Source organism: Mobula birostris, chromosome 7 (assembly GCF_030028105.1).
Source record: "Mobula birostris isolate sMobBir1 chromosome 7, sMobBir1.hap1, whole genome shotgun sequence".
In the NCBI taxonomy this organism is placed as follows: domain Eukaryota; kingdom Metazoa; phylum Chordata; class Chondrichthyes; order Myliobatiformes; family Myliobatidae; genus Mobula; species Mobula birostris.
This window is the reverse complement of record NC_092376.1, coordinates 114,503,885-114,516,909: the sequence shown is the minus strand read 5'-3', so window position 1 is coordinate 114,516,909 and position 13,025 is coordinate 114,503,885.

Sequence of the window (13,025 nt, the reverse complement as noted above, 5' to 3'; positions counted from 1 at the left end):
GCCCCTCAGCTTCAATCTGACCAGCAGCCCAGCTCTTTTCCCACGCTTCCTCAATAAGTAGTGTATCTTTCCAGGTTTCCATCGATGCAGTGTGTTGTTGGCAGCTCTTTGAGGTAGGTGGACGCGTCCCACGGGGATCCATTGGCGGGTTGTGTCGTTGTGCGCTCCGGGTTGGGCCGAGTAACGGGGGAGGCTCCGCTGCCACTTCCAGCTGCCGGGGGCCCGGGCTGTCGACTGGGTCGGGCCCGAAGCCGACACTTAATCCCGGATGGCCAGGCTCCTTGCTGAAACAAGTCCTTAAGCCAAGTCACAATTGCTGAGGCCTCCGCTCCAGCCGAGCCTCGGGCTCGATTTCTGAGGTCGGCGGCGGAGGCCTCACTTCCGGCAGCTGTGGATGGCCACCAATGGGGCTTTACGGTGGTCGCTCCGGGGAAGCGTCTGGGGCACCTTGAGGTCTCTGCCATCACTTCGGTGTGGTCGTCTGCTCCGGAGAGGTGCTGGTCGGATTGGGCCGTGTCTCCAAGCACTCCAGCACAGTAGCAGGCCGTGGGTCTCCAGGAATGTGGTGGGACTCGTTGGTCAGGTCCAGGTGCGGTCTGGAGTTTAAGAAGCAGTTCTGGCGCGGTGGTCTCCAGCTGGGTCAGTAGCTTCACCAGGGTGTTATTGATCTTGATCTTGCTAGACTGGAGGTTTAGACGGGTTTCTCGGGTATAGGATAGTGGAGAGGGCAGTTTGCTCGGGAGAGCACATGCAAAGTCGCCAGTTACCGGCGCCATCTTTTGAAGGGAATCCTGGTTATTCTCTTGATTAGTTTTGTTCTTTAAGAGTTGTCCCAAATAAGCAGCTGCCCTGACTAACTGGAATCTACTGTATAACCAAAAGAGCCAGAGGCAATGTAAATAAAAGCAACATTGTTTTGATCTATAATGCATACCCTGAAAGAGTAGTTGAGGAGTTCCATAAAGAAACAGCGGGGGTGAGGGGTGGTGGTTCAGGGAAGTAGAGATAACCAAGGCACTGAATAGCATTCTCATGCTGTAAAATTCTCTAATCCCAGCCTCCATCAGAGCATCAGAGAGCTCAGACCCATTGTGATACCTGTATGTAAAGACTTTCAGGTAAACTAGTCAGCTTGTCAATGATTCTAACTCTGTATTTCCTGCCCTCCTAATTCAATTGCCCATCACTCCTATCTCTTTTTGGCACCAGATCTTAACCATGAACCTCTTTTCTCTTTAACTTTGTACAGTTCCTCCCACAACTTCCAAATATTTGCCTTTTGATACATTTAACATCTACTTCCTTTTGGTTCAATATTGCCAATATTTTTTTAAGTCCCTTAGATTCAACACTCCTGAATTCTTACATGAAAAATGTATCAATAATTTTTCTTTACTCAAAAGTTTCCATTAATATTATCTCTGCTAACACTTCTTTGGTCAAAATTTGCAAATCTCTTCCATATTCTATATGGCATTCTTCCTCCTATTTATTACAAAGTAAGAGAGATTTGCTAGATAGAAAGTATTATATAAGAAAGAGAATTCTCATTTATCTGGCTTGAAAGCAACCCAATGTTCTCAGAGAACAAATTCTGAAGAAAATTAATGCAATAGAACATGCCTGTCAAATTTGATAAAAAGTCTCACAAATATGATGGGGTAAATGAGCACGTAATGGAGCCACCTACAGGTTAAATGTTGGTTAGGATAGGAGTTCCAGCTTCATTCAATATGGAATTGTTGAAAATTGGCTTAACCCGAACTAGTTGATTTTGCATATGTTTTGGGTGCTTTAGGCCCCACTGCCAAATATGTCTTCTGACTTTTGGTGAGACATTTGTTTTCCCTGTAAGTTTTTTCAGTTGTACAACTCCCCAAGTTACATCAACATTCATAGCACTTGCTTGCAAACCTTGTCTGCAGTGAGAACTTCAACCACATAGGTCAAAGGAAAATAAAAGCACTTGTTCACCCACAAAACATCTACGTTTTATCATTGCTCAGAAATGGTACTCCCGATTAGTCTTAGGTTTGAACCCATGGCTAGTTGGCCAAAAGTCAAGAGGAGTCTCATTGCATTAAGGTTGAGACCTTAAATAAACATTACCTTTGGAGATGAGCAGAGGTCTGGAGAAATGCTAAATTATTCAATTTCTTCAGTCATTTTTACCTGGGAACACCAACAAATACATTAACATGTTGTTGTTGATTTTACTAAAACAGAGGGGCTGAAGAGATTGAGTACTGGTGCAGATATAAAAGCTTTGGTCTACACAACTCCAGTGACCTAGGTTTAATCCTGACCTCCAGTACTGTTTACATGTTCTCCCTGATGAGCTGATTGCCTCTCGCATCCCAAAGAAATGCACTGTAAATTTTCTATAGTGTGGTGTTAGAATTGAATGGGAATGTGGAGGAAAAAGTTTACTAGGAAATTTAGTAGGGAACAAGTTTGCTCTGTGAAGCAGCATAGAATTGATGGGCCAAGTTGCTTTCTATGTCTTTATAAAATAGATAAGATCAACATTGGAACCTTTCCTCCTTATATCATGACCAATAGAATGAGAATGGAATTAGTGACTGTTGTAGAGAATTTGTAAAAGGCTAGCAAGGCGCAATGGTTTTTCCAATATACAAGTCAAATAGAAAGTTGTGATGAAAACCCATGATAGTAACTCAATTATTTAAACAAGTTAATATGAACAGGATAACAGACTGCAGGAAAAATTAATAGCCTAATGGAAATTGGTTTTCCGTAAAGCTCAGTGGACCTAGCTAGGATTTTGAATTCATACTGCAGGAAATCTGCCTCAGCCACTGATGGACTACTTGTTTAACTTCTGGCTGTTTATATGATAGATATCAGATTAAAACAGACTTCTTTTTCTTTGTAAACTTACAAAGGCTGTACATTCTCTCCCCCGTTTAACAATAACATCCTGCACTTTCCCTTTTACTAATAATAACTTGTTAAGGCTTTCTCACTCACCAACTGGGTTACATCCTGTGTCCTGCAAAAGATTAACAAAGCACTATTTGAGGGTAGCAGAAAAGACTAACAATACAGTATTTGAGGGATACACCATTTGTGGGTAACAGAAAAGACTAACAGTACAACATTTGAGAGTAACAGAATGAGCGAGTATTGAAATGTACAGCTTTGTGAAAAAACATTGTGAGCACAGACAACAGATGATGAAAAGCATTCAACAATGCAGCACTTTGCAGTTAAATTTTACACAATCTCACGCTGCAAGTTGCCACATTTTGCAGGAGATTTCAGGTCCTGTAGGTACTTGTGTTATAATTAGCTGTTCTCAAGGAGCTGTATAAAGTACTATTTAATGTTAAGTTAAATTGCATATCTGGATAGCTTAAATCATATTACTCATCGCACTTGTGGCCACATGCTGACCTAATGCTGAAAACCTTTATAACTGCGTGGTGCAGAATATTGTGGCAGCTTTATTCCAAAGCCCTTTAATGATGAGTGCAACAGCCATTTCTTTAATATTACATGAGGTCTCATGTGATAACACAATCCACTTCACCTTGATCAAATGTGTGGTAAATAACGACCTGTTCTAAAACCCAGGGTAGTGATTTTGTCTCCAAAGGCAAATCTGTAGGTTCATTTCCTCCCTCCCTCCATCCCTCCTTCCACCACCTCTCTCTCTAGGTTCTTGTAACCTAGAATGAATTTTTAGGTTACATTCATTCTTGGTTTCAAGTGTGCAGCTCAGCTAACGCTCAGTCACATGGTTATATCTCTGACTCTCCCTCTCCCTCTGACACTCCCTCTCTGCCTCTCCCTCTCCCTCTCCCTCCTTTCTCTCACTGCTACCATCAGGAGGAAGGTGCAGAATCCCTGAGCCTATCAAGTTAAACTTCAACCATAAGACCATAAGACATAGGAGCAGAATTAGGCCATTCAGCCCATTGAGTCTGTTCTGCCATTACATCATGGCTGATCCTGGATCCCACTCAATCCCATACACCTGCCTTCTCTCCAAATCTTTTGATGCCCTGACTGATCAGGAAACCATCAACTTCTGCCTTAAATATACCCACGGACTTGGCTTCCACCGCAGTCTGAAAAATTCATCCTTTCCTCTGTTCTAAAAGGTTACCCCTCAATTTTGAGGCTGTACCCTCTAGTCCTGGATACCCCTACCATAGGAAAAAGCCTCCCGACATCCACCCTATCTAGTCCTTTCAACATTCAGTTGGTTTCAATGAGATCCCCCCACATTCTTCTAAGTTCCAGAGAGTACAGTCCCAAAGCTGCCAAATGCTCCTCATGTGTTAACTCCTTCATTCCCAGAAAAGCTTTTATAGATATGTAAAAAGGAAAAGACTGGTAAAGACAAATGTAGGTCCCCTACAGACCGAAACAGGTGAATTGATTATGGGGAGCAAGGACATGGCAGACCAATTGAATAATTACTTTGGTTCTGTCTTCACTAAGGAGGACATAAATAATCTTCCAGAAATAGTAGGGGACAGAGGGTCAAGTGAGATGGAGGAACTGAGCGAAATACATGTTAGTAGGGAAGTGGTGTTAGGTAAATTGAAGGAATTAAAGGCGGATAAATCCCCAGGGCCAGATGGTCTGCATCCCAGAGTGCTTAAGGAAGTAGCCCAAGAAATAGTGGATGCATTAATGATAATTTTTCAAAACTCGTTAGATTCTGGACTAGTTCCTGAGGATTGGAGGGTGGCTAATGTAACCCCACTTTTTAAAAAAGGAGGGAGAGAGAAACCGGGGAATTATAGACTGGTTAGCCTAACATCGGTGGTGGGGAAACTGCTGGAGTCAGTTATCAAGGATGTGATAACAGCACATTTGGAAAGCAGTGAAATCATCGGACAAAGTCAGCATGGATTTGTGAAAGGAAAATCATGTCTGACGAATCTCATAGAATTTTTTGAGGATGTAACTGGTAGAGTGGATAGAGGAGAACCAGTGGATGTGGTATATTTGGATTTTCAAAAGGCTTTTGACAAGGTCCCTCACAGGAGATTATGGTGCAAACAGTATTGTTTCAAAAGGCTTTTGACAAGGTCCCACACAGGAGATTAGTGTGCACACAGTATTGGGGGTAAGGTATTGATGTGGATAGAGAATTGGTTAGCAGACAGGAAGCAAAGAATGGGAATAAACAGGACCTTTTCAGAATGGCAGGCAGTGACTAGTGGGGTACCGCAAGGCTCAGTGCTGGGACCCTAGTTGTTTACAATATATATTAATGACTTGGATGAGGGAATTAAATGCAGCATCTCCAAGTTTGAGGATGACACGAAGCTGGGCGGCAGTGTTAGCTGTGAGGAGGATGCTAAGAGGATGCAGGGTGACTTGGATAGGTTGGGTGAGTGGGCAAATTCATGGCAGATGCAATTTAATGTGGATAAATGTGAAGTTATCCACTTTGGTGGCAAAAATAGGAAAACAGATTATTATCTGAATGGTGGCCGATTAGGAAAAGGGGAGGTGCAACGAGACCTGGGTGTCATTATACACCAGTCATTGAAAGTGGGCATGCAGGTACAGCAGGCGGTGAAAAAGGCGAATGGTATGCTGGCATTTATAGCGAGAGGATTCGAGTACAGGAGCAGGGAGGTACTACTGCAGTTGTACAAGGCCTTGGTGATACCACAACTGGAGTATTGTGTGCAGTTTTGGTCCCCTAATCTGAGGAAAGACATCCTTGCCATAGAGGGAGTACAAAGAAGGTTCACCAGATTGATTCCTGGGGTGGCAGGACTTTCATATGAAGAAAGATTGGATGAACTAGGCTTGTACTCATTGGAATTTAGAAGATTGAGGGGGGGGATCTTATTGAAACGTATAAAATCCTAAAGGGATTGGACAGGCGAGATGCAGGAAGATTGTTCCCGATGTTGGGGAAGTCCAGAACGAGGGGTCACAGTTTGAGGATAAAGGGGAAGCCTTTTAGGACTGAGATTAGGAAAAACTTCTTCACACAGAGAGTGGTGAATCTGTGGAATTCTCTGCCACAGGAAACAGTTGAGGCCAGTTCATTGGCTATATTTAAGAGGGAGTTAGATATGGCCCTTGTGGCTACGGGGATCAGGGGGTATGGAGGGAAGGCTGGTACAGGGTTCTGAGTTGGATGATCAGCCATGATCATACTGAATGGCGGTGCAGGCTCGAAGGGCCGAATGGCCTACTCCTGCACCTATTTTCTATGTTTCTATGTAATCATTCTTATTAGCCTCCTCTGGATTCTCTCCCATGACAACACATCCTTTCTGAGCTAACAAGCTTTAACAGAAAGCACCAGAATACCAGATTACAGAGAGCAAGTCACTCGATTAAAAAATACAGGGAACTGTATATGATTAACAACTCTCGTTAAACAACAATTAACCAATTCAAGTGCTCTACGAACCTCAGCGTCCACTGCTCTCTGGCTCCCCGCATAGGCTCGAAGAGCTTGTTACACAGTCATCAAAGTTAAAAGTAATGTTCAACTTGTCTGGGTATGTTTATGTAAACCATTCCTTTATTTTACACCTAATAAAATTATTAACAAAGCAATGAATAATAGGAAATAGAAACCAGTATTTTGTTTGGCTTTTGGCTCACCTACTCCCAGGACACATATACAGTATAAGCAAAGGAGATGAATGTGATCCTAAAGTACTGAAAATACAAAAGCTGGGAGCAGCCATGTCATTATATATTTTATAAAAAATGAAACCAAGTCAGAGTAGGAAGTTCAAGAAGCATAGAGGCATGACAGGTGCTGATTTAGATTCAGCCTGATATGACCTTTGAGGGAGTAGAGATGATCCTTTTAGGAGCAGGACAGCATGACTGTTGGTAAGTTTCCATTCTTGGGAAAATCTAAGCAATGGGCCGTAGTTACAGGGCTGGTCATTTAAAAGTGGTGTGTAGGAATTCCTTCTTGCACAGTGTGGCAGATCTCTGGAATTCTTTGCCCTAGAGGTTGGATCACTGGGGGCATTTGAAGAGATGGACGCATTTTGGATTGGCAACAGCATCTCCTGCACAACCTCCATCGGCACAGGTGCACCACAAGGCTGTGTAGTTAGTCCCCTGCTCTGCTCGCGTTGTGTGGGATGTGGCCAAGTGGTTAGGGTGTTGGACTAGCGATCTGAAGGTCGTGGGTACGAGCCTCAGCTGAGGTAGCGTGTGTGTCCTTCAGCAAGGCACTTAACCACACAATGCTCCAGTCTACCCAGCTGAGAATGGGTACTGGCAAAAATGCTGGGGGTTAATCTCGCGATAGACTGGTGTCCTATCGGGGCGGGGGAGGGGGGGGAGTCTCGTACTCCCGGTCTCTTCACGCCACGGAAACCAGCATAAACACTGGCCTGATGGGCCACTAGGCTCATGACAGACTTTAATCTGCTCACGCTAAACACAGCTCCAATGCCATTTTCAAGTTTGCTGATGACAACACTGTCGTCAGCTGAATCAAAGGTGGTGACAAATCAGGATATGGGAGTGAGATTGAAAATATGGCCAAATGGTGCCACAATAACCTTTTACTCAATGTCAGCAATAATAAGGAGCTGATTATTGACTTCAGGAGGAAACCGGAGGTCCATGAGCCAGTCCTCGCTGGGGAATCAGAGGTGGAGAGGGTCAGCAACTTTAAATTCCTCAATGTTATCATTTCAGAGGATCTGTCCTGGGCCCAGCATATAAGTGCAATTACGCAGAAAGCACAGCAGCACCTCTACTTCCTTAGGAGCTAGCCAAGGTTCCGCATGACATCTAAAACTTTGACAAACCTCTACAGATGTGTGGTGGAGAGTATATTGACTGGCTGCATCACAGACTGGTATGGAAGGACTAATGTCCTTGAACGGAAAATCCAACAATAAGTAGTAGACACAGCCCAGTCCATCATGGGAAAAGCTCTCCATACCATTGAGAACATCTACATGGAGCGTTGACGTAGGAAAGCAGCATCCATCATCATGTAACCCCACTACCCATATCATGCTTTCTTCTTACTGCTGCCTTCTGGAAGAAGGTATACGAGCCTCAGGACTTACACCACCAGGCTCAGGAACAGTTATTATTAACCCTCAACCATCAGGCTTTTGAACCAAAGGGGATAACTACACTCAACTTCACTTTGCCCCATCAATGAAATGTTCCCACAACCTATGGACTCAATTTCAAGGATTCTTCATCTCATGCTCTCAATATGTATTCCTTAATTATTTATTATTATTATTTATTTCTTTTTGTATTTGCACAGTTTGTTGTCTTTTGCACACTCATTAAACACCCATTTGGTGCCGTCTTCCACTGATTCTATTCTGGTTATTATCTATTATGGATTTATTCAGTATGCCCACAAGAAATTTAATCTCAGGGTGGTATATGGTGACATATATGTACTTTGAAAATAAATTTATTGAACTTTGAGCTGCAATCCAATTCTGTTGTAAGTGTTCAGTTGATGAAAATTCTACATAGAGAATGTTCGGGTGCCTTTGCTTCAAAGATCATTGGCTGTTTGAGATGAATCTGAAGGTTGTATAATATATATATATACTGGGATAATAAATGTAATTTGAACTTTGATGAAGGGTCTCAACTTGAAATATTGACTGTTTATTGCTTCATAGATGCTGTCTGACGTGCTGAGCTCCTCCAGCATTTTGTGTGTTTTACTCAAGTTTACCAGCATCCGTAAAACCTCTTGTGTTTATCATTGGATGCTAGTATGGGTTATTTCACACAGAGGCAAATATCCAACATGTCTTTCTCCAGCTTCCTTCCTAAGTTTGACAGCTGCAATGCATACTGGATGAGGCCTCTATGACCTTGCCTAATGTCCAAAACTGCAATTAAAGCAAATTATCCCTAAAAGTTACTATAATCCTCAACAGCCTGCTCACTGATCCAATTTACCTCTCCTCCTAAACAATGCTTTACTTACATACTACCACACAGCTGGCCATTCAACCCATTGAGTCTGGGCTAGTCCTCAGGTTGCATCACCAGCTCTTGCTGTGTGGTAATGTTCTTGTTTTTGAGTGAGAAAGCTGAATGAATCAGCAGGGTGCTGCAGTTGTAGTTGTACTGTTTAGTGATATATGACAACCACAAAGTGTGATTGTACTATATGGAGAAGAAAAGCCAATATCTGAAGATCGTGCAGTTACATTGGAGCATTGCTGGTAGATGATTACTAATGAAGATGTGGTAAACAAAGGTTTCATTGTGTTTATTAAACCTTGGTCACTGGTCCACCACAGAAGCTTTGTGGGTATTAGGTTGCACAACATTCTTTGGGTTGTCTGGAACCAAAAAACACTATGCACAAACAGGAGGTGGTCTTCCTGCAAAGGAATACGATTAGTTTTCTGTTGAGCTCTGTTACTTGTACTGTAACTCTTTACAAGACACTTTCAGCTGGGGTGTGGTGGATGCGTGCATGATACAGGAAGTCACTTGGACAAATGCAATTTTAAATAAATAATTTTGCTCTGCAGTTTGATTTTAGACAAAGATTTTCTTCGGTCTAGATATTTCTACAATTTTACTACTGATTCATTGTCTGGCAGTTCAAAGGTTGAAAGGTCCATTTATTATCAAAGTATGCATTCAGTATACAACTCTGAGATTCATCTTCTCCAGATAGACACAAAACAAAGAAAGACCACAAAGGTCAATTCTGAGAGAAACAGCAACCCACCACCCTACACAAAAAAAAAGAATAGCAACATGATCATCAACTCCCCCCCCCAAAACTCCCTCCCCACCCCGCACAATATGCAACAAGAACAGTGGCCCCCAAATCCCTCTCTCCCTGCACAAAAAATCTAACAAAAACACAACAAGAACATTGACCCCCAAATCCCCCTCCTCCACACAAAACATGGTAATGTCAGAAGATTCTGCATGATTTAAATACACCCTGATCACAGCTATTTGTTGTCACAAAAACTAATGCCTGGAAGTGACCTCAGCCAAGATGTGGGGAGAATCCAAGCAGCACACTTAGAATGCTGGAGGATATCAGAAAGCCAGGCAGGATCTATGGAAAAGAGTAAACAGTCGACGTTTTGGGCCAAGACCCTTCATCAGGGCTGGAGAGAAACAGATGAAAAGTCAGACTAACAAGGTGGGGGGAGTGGAGGAAGTACGAGGTGGCAGGTGACAGGTGAAACCGGGAGAGGACAAGGGGGTGAAGTTAAGAGCTGGGAAATCGATTGGTGAAAAAGATAAAGGGCTGGAGAAGGGAGAGTCTGATAGGAGAGGACAGAAGGCCATGGAAGAAAGGGGAGTGGGAGGAACACCAGAGGGAGGTGATGGACAGGTAGGGAGATAAGGTGAGAGATGGAAATGGGAATGGTGAAGGGGGCGGAGGGCATCACTGGAAGTTCAAGAAATTGATGTTCATGCCATCAGGTTGGAGGCTACTCACAGAATAACGGGTGTTGCTCCTCCAACCTGAATATGGCCGCATCACAGCAGTAGAGGAGGCCGTGGACTGACGTGTCAGAATGGCAATGGGAAGTAGAATTGAAATGGGTGGCCATCGGGAGATCCTGCTGTTTCTGGCAGGCAAAGCATAGGTGTGCGGCAAAGCGGTTACCTAATCTACTTCGAGTCTCACCAATATACAGAAGGCCTCACTGGGAGCATCGGATACAGTGGATGACCGCAGCAGACTTACAGGTGAAGTGTTCCCTCACCTGGAAAGACTGTTTGGGGCCCTGAATGGTAGTGAGGGAGGAGGTGTAGGGGCAGGTGTAGCACTTGTTCCACTTACCAGGAGGGAGATCAGTGGGGAAGGATGAATGGACAAGGGAGTTGCATAGGGAGCGATCCCTGCACAATGCAGAAAGTGGGGAGGAGGGGAGGGAAAGAAATGCTTGCTGGTGGGATCCCTCCTCCCGGTTTCACCTATCACCTACTGCCTCGTATTTCTTCCTCTCCTCCCCCCACCTTTTTACTCTGACTTCTCGTCTTTTTTCTCCAGTCCTGATAAAGGGTCTCAGCCCGAAATGTCAACAGTTTACTCTTTTCCATAGATGCTGCCTGGCCTGCTGAGTTCCTCCAGGATTCTGTGTGTGTTGCTCGGATTTCCAGTATCTGCAGATTTTCTCTTGGGCAAATATATAGTGCGGGGTTACCAGTGGGAAGAGCTTCCAACAGGGGACTGGACTCTGTGAACACTACAGAAGGATGAACAGTGCAATGTTAGGCTTTTAATTGCGATAACAGGTGGAAGGCTTACTGCTGCCATATGTTATGGTGGCTCAGAGATATTCTAAGCAATTACAGTGTTAGGCAGTGAAAACACTGAGTCTGATCTGCGGTTCTGCAAATGTTTTGCAGTTACCCTCATTTCCCCAAAACATGGGTCTCTTTGACAGAGTTCTTGGTCTTCAAAACTTATTCCTATATGCAATCATATTTAACCAACATTATGTCTACATCTCAGACACCATCATTGGGTTGGAAGTAAAGGAGAAACATTCTGCATCTATAACCTAATGACTTGGATTAAGCCATTTTAAGAAAAGATTGATGAAATGGAATCATCTTCTCACTGTTGCTGGAATAGCTATTCCTGTCACAATCATGGACTCTGTTGTGGAGTTTACATGCCCTCGCAGGTAGGCTGTGCAGCAGGTTCAGCAATTGTGTTTATGAATATGCATGATCCAGCTAATTACTGTTCCATTACAGCAGCATTTAACCCTTTCTTTTCCTTGTAGTCTTGTTGAGACTTGAGCAAAGCACAGCAACATCATGCTCCCTGCTTACCTTCGTCTTTGTCTCAGAAAGAAGGCTACTGCTTCGAATGATGCTGGAAAGCAGCGGTATTCATTTAGTATTTAGTTATTGCTTTCAGCTGCAGTGCTCGCATTTTACCTTCAGTTTGAGAGTTTCCGTTAACCGCCCTGTTGGACTAGCGCTTATCGTTTCCCTTTCTCTTAAAATTCTGCAAAGTTCATTAAAGTCTGTGAACTGTCAACGAGACCTGCCCCTTACAAAGTTTGACTTTAAGATTTACAAAAATCCAAGACCTCTTAATCATATAGCTTTTTGGAGGTTATATGTTATATCTTCTATAAAACCTGTCAATATTCTTACCCTGTTACAAATGACTAAAGCTATTGCATTCCCATACTCGGCTTAATTCTTATTTGCTGTGATCTATACCCCTCCTATTACAGTTCCCACTGGCACTGACTGCAGCTGACCCAGTTGTCACAGCTCACACTCTTCATTCCCATTGTCCTCTGTTCCTGGGCAGTTCTTGTTTGGCCATCCAGTCCCAGCTCTCCAGATTCCACTTGTACCAAGTTCATTGTTATTGTAGCTGCTGGCTCCAAAGTAAAAAGTTTTGTCTTCGATAAATCCATGAGCACAGCTTCATCAGTAAACTGTGCCCTTCTGCATTGTAAACTGTCCTTCAAGTACATTCCAAAGGCTTTTCCAGCTCTAGATTCTACTGTGAACATTTTTTTTCTGTTTAGCTATTTGTATCCAGGAGGATATTCCACTCTTGGCTTTGGGTCGGAGCATTGTGGTTTTATTTCCTAACTCAAGGATTTCAGCTCAAAGTTCGAGGGGCACTCCTGTGCTATTCAGATAGGTGCTACAGTAACAGTGGTGCCAACTTTCAGAGCAATATTTGCATATTTGCCCTTTCAAGGGATGTAAAAAGTCATGTTGACTCTTTAAAGATCTGGAGGGTCCTCACTGGCAACTTGACCAATTCAACATCCTCAAGCAGATTACAGAGTCTTAGAGTTATGGAAAAGTACAGCACAGAAACAGGCCCTTTGGTCCATCTAGTCTGTGCAATTACTTTATTGTTATTTGTAGGACTTTGTTGGTTACAAATTGTCAGTTAAAGAGTGTCTACAATTCTGAAAGTGCTTTGCTGAATTCCTCAGGAAAGTGTCCTAGGACCAACCATCAATGACCTTCCACCTGTCACAAGGTCAGATGTGGAGATGTTCGCAGATGACTGCATAATGTTCTGCACCAAT